This window comes from Pristiophorus japonicus, chromosome 23 (assembly GCF_044704955.1).
Source record: "Pristiophorus japonicus isolate sPriJap1 chromosome 23, sPriJap1.hap1, whole genome shotgun sequence".
NCBI classification, from domain to species: domain Eukaryota; kingdom Metazoa; phylum Chordata; class Chondrichthyes; family Pristiophoridae; genus Pristiophorus; species Pristiophorus japonicus.
In genome coordinates, this window is record NC_091999.1 from 15967304 (window position 1) to 15979044 (window position 11741).

Sequence of the window (11741 nt, forward strand, 5' to 3'; positions counted from 1 at the left end):
CCATGGCTCCCGGCACGCGGACGCAGCTAGGGGGAGGGGTGGCGGCGGCGCCAGCCTTGGCCGCCTTCGGTGGTTTGGCGGCCTTGGAGGCGGGGCAGTTCTTACGAACATGCCCCACCTCCCTGCAGGCATGGCACCGCACGCCGTCCGACGTCCAGAAGACGCGGTAGGCAGTCCCCTCGTGCACCACATTAAAACTTCCCTCCGTCGTCTCCTCCCGCGCCAGCCGGACAAAGAGCTGGCGGCGGAAGGAGAACACGTGGCGCAGGCTGTTCTCCCTGAGGCCGAGCGGTATGGGGTTGATCCCCGACCTTACCTCCCCCAGTTGTTGTAGGTGAGGGAGGAGGAGCTCAGCGGGAACAAAGGGCGGGACGTTTGAAATGATGACCCTCTGCGCGGTGGCCTCGAGAGGGTCCACCGGCAGGAACGTCCCGCCCACCGTGAGCCCCTTTTCAAGGGCCAGGGACACCGCCCGCTCCGACCCCAGGAAGAACACGGCCTTCCCAGACATCTTGGAGGCTGCGACAATGGCCGAGGGGCCGACTACCCCAGCCATCGCCCGCACGCACTCCTCGATGGTCATTGTGGGGTGAGTGTAGCTCTTGACCCCGTGTTTTTTAGTAATTAACCTAAATGGTGGCAGGGCAGCGGGTGGCGCAGGAGGGGCCGTGGAAGCGGTTGCCACCTGCGCATACGTCCTTGCTGGCCCTGCCACCGGCGTGGATGGGGTCGCCATCACGGGGTCCCTTTAAGGGCTACACCCACCCCAAAGTCACAGGCCTTAATGGTCTTTAATGGCCTCGTATCTTTAACTGAGCAGAGGAGCCCTTAACGAGGCACCTCTCCCCTCGTTGACAATTGGGGAGAGGCCTTGCTCCCTCTGCTCAGTTGTCTTAATTGGGTTTTGTTTTTTAAAATTAGGAAGAAAAGGGGCCTCAGAGAGAGAGGGGAGAAACAGAGGGTAACGGAGAAAGAGAGAGGGGGGTGGGAAGGGGAGGGGGGGCTGCGAGGGCAGGTCTCCCCTCGCAGCTGTGGGTGGGTGCACTCCCCAGATGGCAAAACACACAAAAAAAACACAGTCTTTGGGTTGGTCTTCAGGTGGGGGGAGAAGACGGCTTCACCTAGGGTAGCTAGAGCCACCAGGCTCCCACTCCTTAACGATCTTTAATAGGGAGATTAATGACAATCTTCAGCCTGGTAGCTCCAGCTATCCCAGGCTAGGCAAATGTGGGGGTGGGGGGGGTTCCAATTGTGGGGGGGGGCCTAGTTGTAAGCAAGGCCCCCACACACACTCCCACACACACACACACCCCCCGCGATGTTCCGGCCCTCAGTGGTCTTCTTTCCTCCCCCCACCGATACAACAAAGTCTGTTTGGGGAAATGCACCCACACCCACCTGTAGAATGTTGGGTCTCCCTCCTTCCACACTGGATGTTGTTGTGGTTTTTCCCCCTCTCTCCAACTCCTTGCAGAATGGTAGTAAAGATGTTTAAAGTTTTCTGTTCTCCTCCTCTCCCTCTGGGTAAAGTTGTAGTGAAGCCCCTTCCTTCCTTCTCCTCCTGGGCTGGTCTCAGGGCTCTCCAGGCAGGAGCACAAGTTGCTAACTGCTCTCCTCACTGCTCACAGCTCCAACTGAGCAGGACACGCCTCCACTGCTTCACGATTGGTTCCTTGTGCATGAAACTCTTTTGAGTTTACCTGCAAAACATAAAAACATTAAACGGTGCCACCCGACCTGGGTGACACTCCAGACATTTACAAGGCCCTTTTTTTTCCCCCCTTTTTTTTTTTGTGTTTTTCTTTTTTGTTTTTTTTTGGGCACTAAATTCACAATTTTCCCCAGTGCCCCCTATAAAAGGGAAGGGGGACACTAAAAGCACCGGCAATTAAAACAAATTAAACTTAAAAAACGTAAAATCAAATTAAAATTTGGTTGCCGGGCGTGATGATGCACTCCAGTCCCTCCGGTGCCCACCTCTCGCGGAAGGCCGCGAGCGTACCGGTGGACACCGCGTGCTCCATCTCCAAGGACACCCTGGACCGGATGTAAGAGCGGAAGAGAGGCAGGCAGTCAGGTTGAACGACCCCCTCGACCGCCCGCTGCCTGGACCGGCTGATGGCACCCTTGGCCGTGCCCAGGAGCAGTCCTACGAGGAGGCCTTCGGACCTACCCGCTCCCCTCCGCACAGGGTGCCCAAAGATCAGGAGAGTGGGACTGAAGTGCAGCCAGAATTTCAGGAGCAGCCCCTTCAAATAATGGAACAGGGGCTGCAACCTTGTGCACTCAATAAAAACATGGAACACGGACTCCTCCAGACCGCAGAAATTGCAGGCGGCCTGGGAGTCCGTGAACCGGCTTAAAAATTTGTTGCACGGCACTGCTCCGTGCACCACCCTCCAGGCCAAGTCCCCGATGAATAGTGGGAGGACCCCTGCGTAGAGTGCCCTCCATCGGGGACCCCCGCCTCCTCCGGACGGCAAGATGGTACGCCATGGCGTGTCCGGACGGCCGGCGAGGATGGCAAAGTTGAGGGTGTGCAGGAGCAGCCCGTACAGGAAACCCCTCCGCGCGGAACTGAAAGGCACGGAGGGGATTTCCCCGAGGCGGCTCAAGTTGTGAGGCGCCGGCCCCCGAGGGAGGTTCCGGGGTTTGGCGCCGATGAGGAATTCCGTCCGGACGGGGGTCAGTTCGGACGGGATCTCCCCACGTGCTTGAGCGTCCTCGATGCACCTAACGGAGTCAGGGCCCAGAGCTGTTTTTAGCGACTCGATGGCATCGGCCGCGTGGCGGACGTTGGCAGAGTTTAGGCGCCGCGCCAGCGTGTCTGGCGCCATCCAGCCCGCTCCTCCGCCATCGAGCAGGTCCCTGACCCTGGTCACCTCACCAGCCACAGCCCTCTCTTCCGACCGCAACATGAAGCCTCGGCCGTGGAGGTACGGATTCCCGAGCAGCGGCTCCTGCAGGACGGCCGCCACTCCAGCCGGCGGAGAGCTGCGCTTGGTGGAGACTTTGTTCCAGACCCTGATGAGTTCCCTGTAAAAGACAGGCAGCTCCCGGAGGGCGGTCCTGGCACCCCCCAAGTTCACAAACAGGAGCTGCGTGTCATAATTGAGGTCGAGCTGCTGGCGGAAGAAATACCTCGCCAGAGCGCACCACCTAGGAGGGGGCTCGACGTAAAGGTATCTCTGCAGGGTCTGAAGACGGAAAGTCGCGAGCTGGGCGCTGACGCACACCAACGACTGACCGCCCTCCTCAAGCGGGAGACTCAAGACCGTGGCAGAGACCCAGTGCTTCCTGTTGTTCCAGAAGAAGTCCACCAGCTTCTTCTGTATCTTGGCGACAAACGCAGGGGGAGGGGTCAAAGTGACCAGCCGGTACCACAGCATTGCGGCCACCAGCTGGTTTATGACTAGCGCTCGACCCCTGTAGGACAGCACTCGGAGCAGTCCTGTCCAGCGCCCTAGGCGAGCGGCGACCTTGGCCTCCAGCTCCTGCCAGTTCGCCGGCCAGGCTCCCTCGTCGGGGCTAAGGTAGACTCCCAGATAGAGGAGATGGGTCGTGCTCCAGGCAAAAGGCCTGAGCTCCTCCGGCAGGGAGTCCACCCGCCACTGACCCACCAGGAGTCCGGAACATTTCTCCCAGTTGATCCTGGCGGAGGACGCGGCCGAGTAAATCTCCTGGCACTCACGCATCCTCCGCAGGTCAGCGGGATCCTCTATCGCGAGGAGCACGTCATCGGCGTAAGCCGAGAGGACGACCTCCACGCCCGGCCCTTGCAGAGCCAGTCCCGTCAACCTCGTCCGCAAGAGGCACAGGAAAGGCTCCACGCAAACGGCGTATAACTGGCCGGACATGGGGCATCCCTGGCGCACCCCTCTCCTAAAGCGAAGGGGCGCCGTCAAGGACCCGTTAACCTTAATCAGACACTCCGCGGCGGCGTACAAAAGTCGGATCCGGGCGACGAAATGCGTCCCGAACCCGAAAGCGCGCAGAGTTCCGAGCAGATAGTCGTGATCCACCCTGTCGAACGCCTTCTCTTGGTCGAGGGATAGGAAGGCGACCGACAGACCAGCCTCCTGGGAACAATGGATGAGGTCCCGGACCAGATGGATGTTATCGTGGATTGTCCGGCCCGGGACCGTGTATGACTGGTCGGGGTGGATCATGTGGTCCAGCACGGCACCAAGGCGAGCAGACATCACCCTGGCGAAGATTTTGTAGTCCGTGCTGAGGAGGGAGACCGGGCGCCAGTTCTTAAGGAGGCGGAGATCGCCCTTCTTAGGCAGCAGGACGATGACTGCCCTGCGCCAAGAGAGGGGCATCTCCCCGGTCGTCAGACTTTCCCCCAGGACCCGTGCGTAGTCGCTCCCCAGGACGTCCCAGAACGCCCTGTGGAACTCCACGGTCAGCCCGTCCAGCCCCGGGGATTTTCCCCTCGAGAGCCGGGCGAGGGCACCGGTCAGCTCCGCCAGGCTTAGCGGAGCTTCCAGATTTTCGGCGCCCTCCGGGCCGACCTTCGGCAGGTCCTCCCACAAAACTCTACGCGCTTCCTCGCTGGACGGATCCGGAGAGAACAGAGCCCCGTAATATTCACGGACCCTGTTGTTGACGCCCTCCGGATCCGAGACGAGAGAGCCGTCGTCGGCCAGCAGCGTCAAGAGCTGCTTACGGACACTCTGCCTTTTTTCCAGCGAGTAGAAGAAGGGGGAGCCGCGGTCCAGATCCCGCAGGAACCGGATCCGCGACCTCACGAACGCGCCTCGGGACCCGACGAGCTGCAGGTCCTTCAGCGCGGCCTTCTTCGCTTCGTACACCGTCCGCAGGGCCGGGTCCTGGACGACTTGACCGAGACGGGCTTCCAGGTCGAGCACCTCTTTTTCTAGGCGCCCGACTCTGGCCGCCCGCCTCTTGGTCGACCCCCTCGCGTACTCTTGACAGAAGACGCGGACGTGAGCCTTGCCCACGTCCCACCATAGCCTCAAGGAGGGGAAGCCCCCCTGCTTCCTTCTCCAGTCGGACCAGAATCGACGGAACGAGTCCTGGAACCGCACGTCCTCCAGCAGCCGGTTGTTAAAGTGCCAGTACGCGGACCCCGTCCTCGCGCGGAGCGAAGCGAGCTCCGCCCACACCAGGTGGTGGTCCGAACACGGCACCGGCCGCATGGAGGCCGCCGGGACGCAGGAAACGTACGCCCGAGACACGTAAAGGCGGTCGACTCTAGACCATCCAACTCCAGGCCTCACCCAAGTAAAGGCGCTGGAGTCGGGGTGGAGATTTCGCCAGACGTCCACCAAGTCGAAGGACCCGACCAGGTCCCTCAACTTCTCCATCGCCGTCATGCACTGCGGGGCACCGGAGCGGTCCCTCGCCTCGAGGGTGCAGTTAAAATCCCCCCCGAGGACAATGCAGTCGCCGACGTTGACGGAGCCAAGAAGAGCGGACACCTCTTCAAAGAAGCGCGTCTGCTGCGGGCCGGGATGAGGGGCGTACACGTTCACGAGATGGAGCGGCACGTCCCCCAGGCGAACCGTTACGTGCAGCAAGCGGCCTGGCACGGGCTCCTCGACCCCCAAGATCTCCGGCTGAAAATGCGGGCCCAGCAAGATGGCCACCCCACTAGAAATGGTGGTGAGGTGGCTCATGCGGACCTCTCCTTGCCATTCCAGGAGCCACGTGGCTTCGTCTCCCGGAACGGTGTGGGTTTCTTGCAGGAAGCACACCGCATATTTCCCCTCCCGCAGGAGCGAAAAATTGTCAAATCTACGGCGTGCCCCTCTGCCGCCGTTGATGTTGAGGCTGGCTATGGTTATCTTCATGGCAAAAGCATAGTGCAACCTCTACCTTAACCTATTGTGGGGGAGGGAGCGGAGTCTTTTGTTGAACTCCGCTCCCTCCGCAGCCCAGCGAGGAGTCCCTCGAGCTCGCGCAGCTCAAGGTGCTGCTCCTTTGTCAAGGGCCCGCCCGCGGCCAAGGTTTTAACGGCGGCGCGGACGGACCCCTTGATCAGCTCTGGCTCGGACCATTTTTCCAGGGCCAGTCGGGCTTGGTCGCGGCGACCCCGGCTCTGGGCCAAAAAGTCCCGGAGTTCCTTTGCAGGAATGAGGAGGGCCTCAGCGGCGGCCGCGAGCAGATCCACCGCCTCACTGGCGGTGGTCTCTAGGTCTTCACCCGCGTCCCCCACCGAGTCCCCGTCCTCCTCCGGGAGGTGGCCGCCAGCAGCCAGCCCATCGACCGCACAAGGTACGGCAAATGAACCGGCCGCTCCAACCGGCCCTGGCACTGCCCCGATCCCACCCCCAGGATCGTCGGCAGAGGAGTCCCCACTGGGCTCTTTTAAAAATGGTGCTGGGTCGGGAAATGACAGCGGAAGGGGTTCCCCCTCCGCCCCAGGAACCGGAGAACAAGGAGAGACCCGGCCATAGGAAATCCCCAGGCCCTCCAAGTGCTCCAGCTCCAAAGTAAGGGGTGAGGGTGGGTGTTCCTCCCCCTCCCCGCTGCCACCCCCCGGCCCAGCATCTACAGTGTCATTAAAACCAATAAATTGTTTTTCTGCCGGGTCGAATGACTCCCGGGGGAAGTTGGATAATAGCTGGGCGGGCTCAGGTTCGGCCTTTTCGGCCTCGCCCGCCTCAGTCCCCGGGACGCCCGGCCCGGCGGCTACGCATTCCTCCGCGGTCCCCACGCCCCCCACGACAGGCAGATCTTCCACTCCATCCCCGGGAGGCAGAGGCTGGGCAGCCTCAACTGTCTCACCCTCCCCGGGACAGACTCCTCCCGCCTACGGCGCTGCTTGGGGGCGCTGGTTGGGGACGCGGGACACGCGGCGGGCACCGACTCCTCCACGGAGGGATGTTGTTCCCCCTCCGTCTCATCGGAGCCGCGCCTCCTTTTGTTCCTGGGGGCGCGCGGAGGCAGGGAGACCCCCATGTCTGCCGAGGCCTCCCGCTCCGCCCCCACCTTTTCCTTTCCTTTCCCGCGCCCGGGCCCCTCTGTGGTGTTATTCAAGGGCTCGGGCACGGGCTCGGGGCACCACGCGCTCGCCGGTGACGGGGTTGGGCTGAGCGCGGTGGTCAAATTATCTGGCGCACCGAGGGGACCCGCCTCTAGATGTTTTGCCTTCTTCCGCGCCTTCTTTCCGGTCGGACGCTCTCCCTCCCCCCCGCCGGAGGCCCTGAAAACAAAGGCCTCCGACGATGCCCGCGCACCCATGGCTCCCGGCACGCGGACGCAACTAGGGGGAGGGGTGGCGGCGGCGCCAGCCTTGGCCGCCTTCGGTGGTTTGGCGGCCTTGGAGGCGGGGCAGTTCTTACGAACATGCCCCACCTCCCTGCAGGCATGGCACCGCACGCCGTCCGACGTCCAGAAGACGCGGTAGGCAGTCCCCTCGTGCACCACATTAAAATTCCCCTCCGTCGTGTCCTCCCGCGCCAGCCGGACAAAGAGCTGGCGGCGGAAGGAGAACACGTGGCGCAGGCTGTTCTCCCTGAGGCCGAGCGGTATGGGGTTGATCCCTGACCTTACCTCCCCCAGTTGTTGTAGGTGAGGGAGGAGGAGCTCAGCGGGAACAAAGGGCGGGACGTTCGACACGATGACCCTCTGCGCGGTGGCCTCGAGAGGATCCACCGGCAGGAACGTCCCGCCCACCATGAGCCCCCTTTCGAGGGCCAGGGACACCGCCCGCTCCGACCCCAGGAAGAAAACAGCCTTCCCAGACATCTTGGAGGCCGCGACAATGGCCGAGGGGCCGACTACCCCAGCCATCGCCCGCACGCACTCCTCGATGGTCATTGTGGGGTGAGTGTAGCTCTTGACCCCGTGTTTTTTAGTAATGAGTCTGAAAGGTGGCAGGGCAGCGGGTGGCGCAGGAGGGGCCGTGGAAGCGGTTGCCACCTGCGCATACGTCCTTGCTGGCCCTGCCACCGGCGTGGATGGGGTCGCCATCACGGGGGCCCCTTTAAGGGCTACACCCACCCCAAAGTCACAGGCCTTAATGGTCTTTAATGGCCTCGTATATTAACTGAGCAGAGGAGCCCTTAACGAGGCACCTCTCCCCTCGTTGGCAATTGGGGAGAGGCCTTGCTCCCTCTGCTCAGTTGTCTTAATTGTTTTTTTTTATTATTAATTTGGAAGAAAGAGGCCTCAGAGAGAGAGGGGAGAAACAGATGGTAACGGAGAAAGATAGAGGGGGGTGGGAAGGGGGGGGCTGCGAGGGCAGGTCTCCCCTCGCAGCTGTGGGTGGGTGCACTCCCCAGATAGCAAAACACACAAAAAACACAGTCTTTGGGTTGGTCTTCAGGTGGGGGGAGAAGACGTCTTCACCTGGGGTAGCTAGAGCCACCAGGCACACACTCCTAAACGATCTTTAATAGGATGATTAATGAAAATCTTCAGCCTGGTAGCTCCAGCTATCACAGGCTAGGCAAATGTGGGGGGGTGGGGGGGGGGTTCCAATTGTGGGGGGGGCCTAGTTGTAAGCAAGGCCCCCACACACACTTCCACACACACACACACCCCCCGCGATGTTCCGGCCCTCAGTGGTCTTCTTTCCTCCCCCCACCGATACAACAAAGTCTGTTTGGGGAAATGCACCCACACCCACCTGTAGAAATGTAGAGTCTCCCTCCTTCCACACTGGATGTTGTTGGTTTTTTCCCCTCTCTCCAACTCCTTGCAGAATGGTAAAAAAGTTGAAAAGTTTTCTGTTCTCCTCCTCTCCCTCTGGATGAAAGTGGTAGTGAAGCCCCTTTCTTCCTTCTCTTCCTGGGCTGGTCTCAGGGCTCTCCAGGCAGGAGCTCAAGTTGCTAGCTGCTCTCCTCACTGCTCACAGCTCCAACTGAGCAGGACACGCCTCCACTCCTCCACGATTGGTTCCTTGTGCATGAAACTCTTTTGAGTTTATCTGCGAAAACATAAAACATTAAACGGTGCCACCCGACCTGGGTGACACTCCAGACATTTACAAGGCCCTTTTTTTTTTTCCCCCCCTTTTTTGTGTTTTTTTTTTGTGTTTTTTCTTTTTTTTTTTTTTTTTTTTTTGGGCACTAAAATCACAATTTTTCCCCAGTGCCCCCTATAAAAGGGAAGGGGACACGAAAAACACCGGCAATTAAAACAAATTAACTTTAAAACGTAAAATCAAATTAAAATTTGGTTGCCGGGCGTGATGATGCACTCCAGTCCCTCCGGTGCCCACCGGAGCGTACCGGTGGACACCGCGTGCTCCATCTCCAAGGACACCCTGGACCGGATGTAAGAGCGGAAGAGAGGCAGGCAGTCAGGTTGAACGACCCCCTCGACCGCCCGCTACCTGGACCGGCTGATGGCACCCCTGGCCGTTCCCAGGAGCAGTCCTACGAGGAGGCCTTCGGACCTACCCGCTCCCCTCCGCACAGGGTGCCCAAAGATCAGGAGACTGGGACTGAAGTGCAGCCAGAATTTCAGGAGCAGCCCCTTCAAATAATGGAACAGGGGCTGCAACCTTGTGCACTCCATAAAAACATGGAACACGGACTCCTCCAGACCGCAGAAATTGCAGGCGGCCTGGGAGTCCGTGAACCGGCTTAAAAATTTGTTGCACGGCACTGCTCCGTGCACCACCCTCCAGGCCAAGTCCCCGATGAATAGTGGGAGGACCCCTGCGTAGAGTGCCCTCCATCGGGGACCCCCGCCTCCTCCGGACGGCAAGATGGTACGCCATGGCGTGTCCGGACGGCCGGCGAGAATGGCAAAGTTGAGGGTGTGCAGGAGCAGCCCGTACAGGAAACCCCTCCGCACGGAACTGAAAGGCACGGAGGGGATTTCCCCGAGGCGGCTCAAGTTGTGAGGCGCCGGCCCCCGAGGGAGGTTCCGGGGTTTGGCGCCGATGAGGAATTCCGTCCGGACCGGGGTCAGTTCGGACGGGATCTCCCCACGTGCTTGAGCCTCCTCGATGCACCTAACAGAGTCAGGGCCCAGAGCTGTTTTTAGCGACTCGATGGCATCGGCCGCGTGGCGGACGTTGGCAGAGTTTAGGCGCCGCGCCAGCGTGTCTGGCGCCATCCAGCCCGCTCCTCCGCCATCGAGCAGGTCCCTGACCCTGGTCACCTCACCAGCCACAGCCCTCTCTTCCGACCGCCACATGAAGCCTCGGCCGTGGAGGTACGGATTCCCGAGCAGCGGCTCCTGCAGGACGGCCGCCACTCCAGCCGGCGGAGAGCTGCGCTTGGTGGAGACTTTGTTCCAGACCCTGATGAGTTCCCTGTAAAAGACAGGCAGCTCCCGGAGGGCGGTCCTGGCACCCCCCAAGTTCACAAACAGGAGCTGCGTGTCATAATTGAGGTCGAGCTGCTGGCGGAAGAAATACCTCGCCAGAGCGCACCACCTAGGAGGGGGCTCGACGTAAAGGTATCTCTGCAGGGTCTGAAGACGGAAAGTCGCGAGCTGGGCGCTGACGCACACCAACGACTGACCGCCCTCCTCAAGCGGGAGACTCAAGACCGCGGCAGAGACCCAGTGCTTCCTGTTGTTCCAGAAGAAGTCCACCAGCTTCTTCTGTATCTTGGCGACAAACGCAGGGGGAGGGGTCAAAGTGACCAGCCGGTACCACAGCATTGCGGCCACCAGCTGGTTTATGACTAGCGCTCGACCCCTGTAGGACAGCACTCGGAGCAGTCCTGTCCAGCGCCCTAGGCGAGCGGCGACCTTGGCCTCCAGCTCCTGCCAGTTCGCCGGCCAGGCTCCCTCGTCGGGGCTAAGGTAGACTCCCAGATAGAGGAGATGGGTCGTGCTCCAGGCAAAAGGCCTGAGCTCCTCCGGCAGGGAGTCCACCCGCCACTGACCCACCAGGAGTCCGGAACATTTCTCCCAGTTGATCCTGGCGGAGGACGCGGCCGAGTAAATCTCCTGGCACTCACGCATCCTCCGCAGGTCAGCGGGATCCTCTATCGCGAGGAGCACGTCATCGGCGTAAGCCGAGAGGACGACCTCCACGCCCGGCCCTTGCAGAGCCAGTCCCGTCAACCTCGTCCGCAAGAGGCGCAGGAAAGGCTCCACGCAAACGGCATATAACTGGCCGGACATGGGGCATCCCTGGCGCACCCCTCTCCTAAAGCGAAGGGGCGCCGTCAAGGACCCGTTAACCTTAATCAGACACTCCGCGGCGGCGTACAAAAGTCGGATCCGGGCGACGAAATGCGTCCCGAACCCGAAAGCGCGCAGAGTTCCGAGCAGATAGTCGTGATCCACCCTGTCGAACGCCTTCTCTTGGTCGAGGGATAGGAAGGCGACCGACAGACCAGCCTCCTGGGAACAATGGATGAGGTCCCGGACCAGATGGATGTTGTCGTGGATTGTCCGGCCCGGGACCGTGTATGACTGGTCGGGGTGGATCATGTGGTCCAGCACGGCACCAAGGCGAGCAGACATCGCCCTGGCGAAGATTTTGTAGTCCGTGCTGAGGAGGGAGACCGGGCGCCAGTTCTTAAGGAGGCGGAGATCGCCCTTCTTAGGCAGCAGGACGATGACTGCCCTGCGCCAAGAGAGGGGCATCTCCCCGGTCGCCAGACTTTCCCCAGGACCCGCGCGTAGTCGCTCCCCAGGACGTCCCAGAACGCCCTGTGGAACTCCACGGTCAGCCCGTCCAGCCCCGGGGATTTTCCCCTCGAGAGCCGGGCGAGGGCACCGGTCAGCTCCGCCAGGCTTAGCGGAGCTTCCAGATTTACGGCGCCCTCCGGGCCGACCTTTGGCAGGTCCTCCCACAA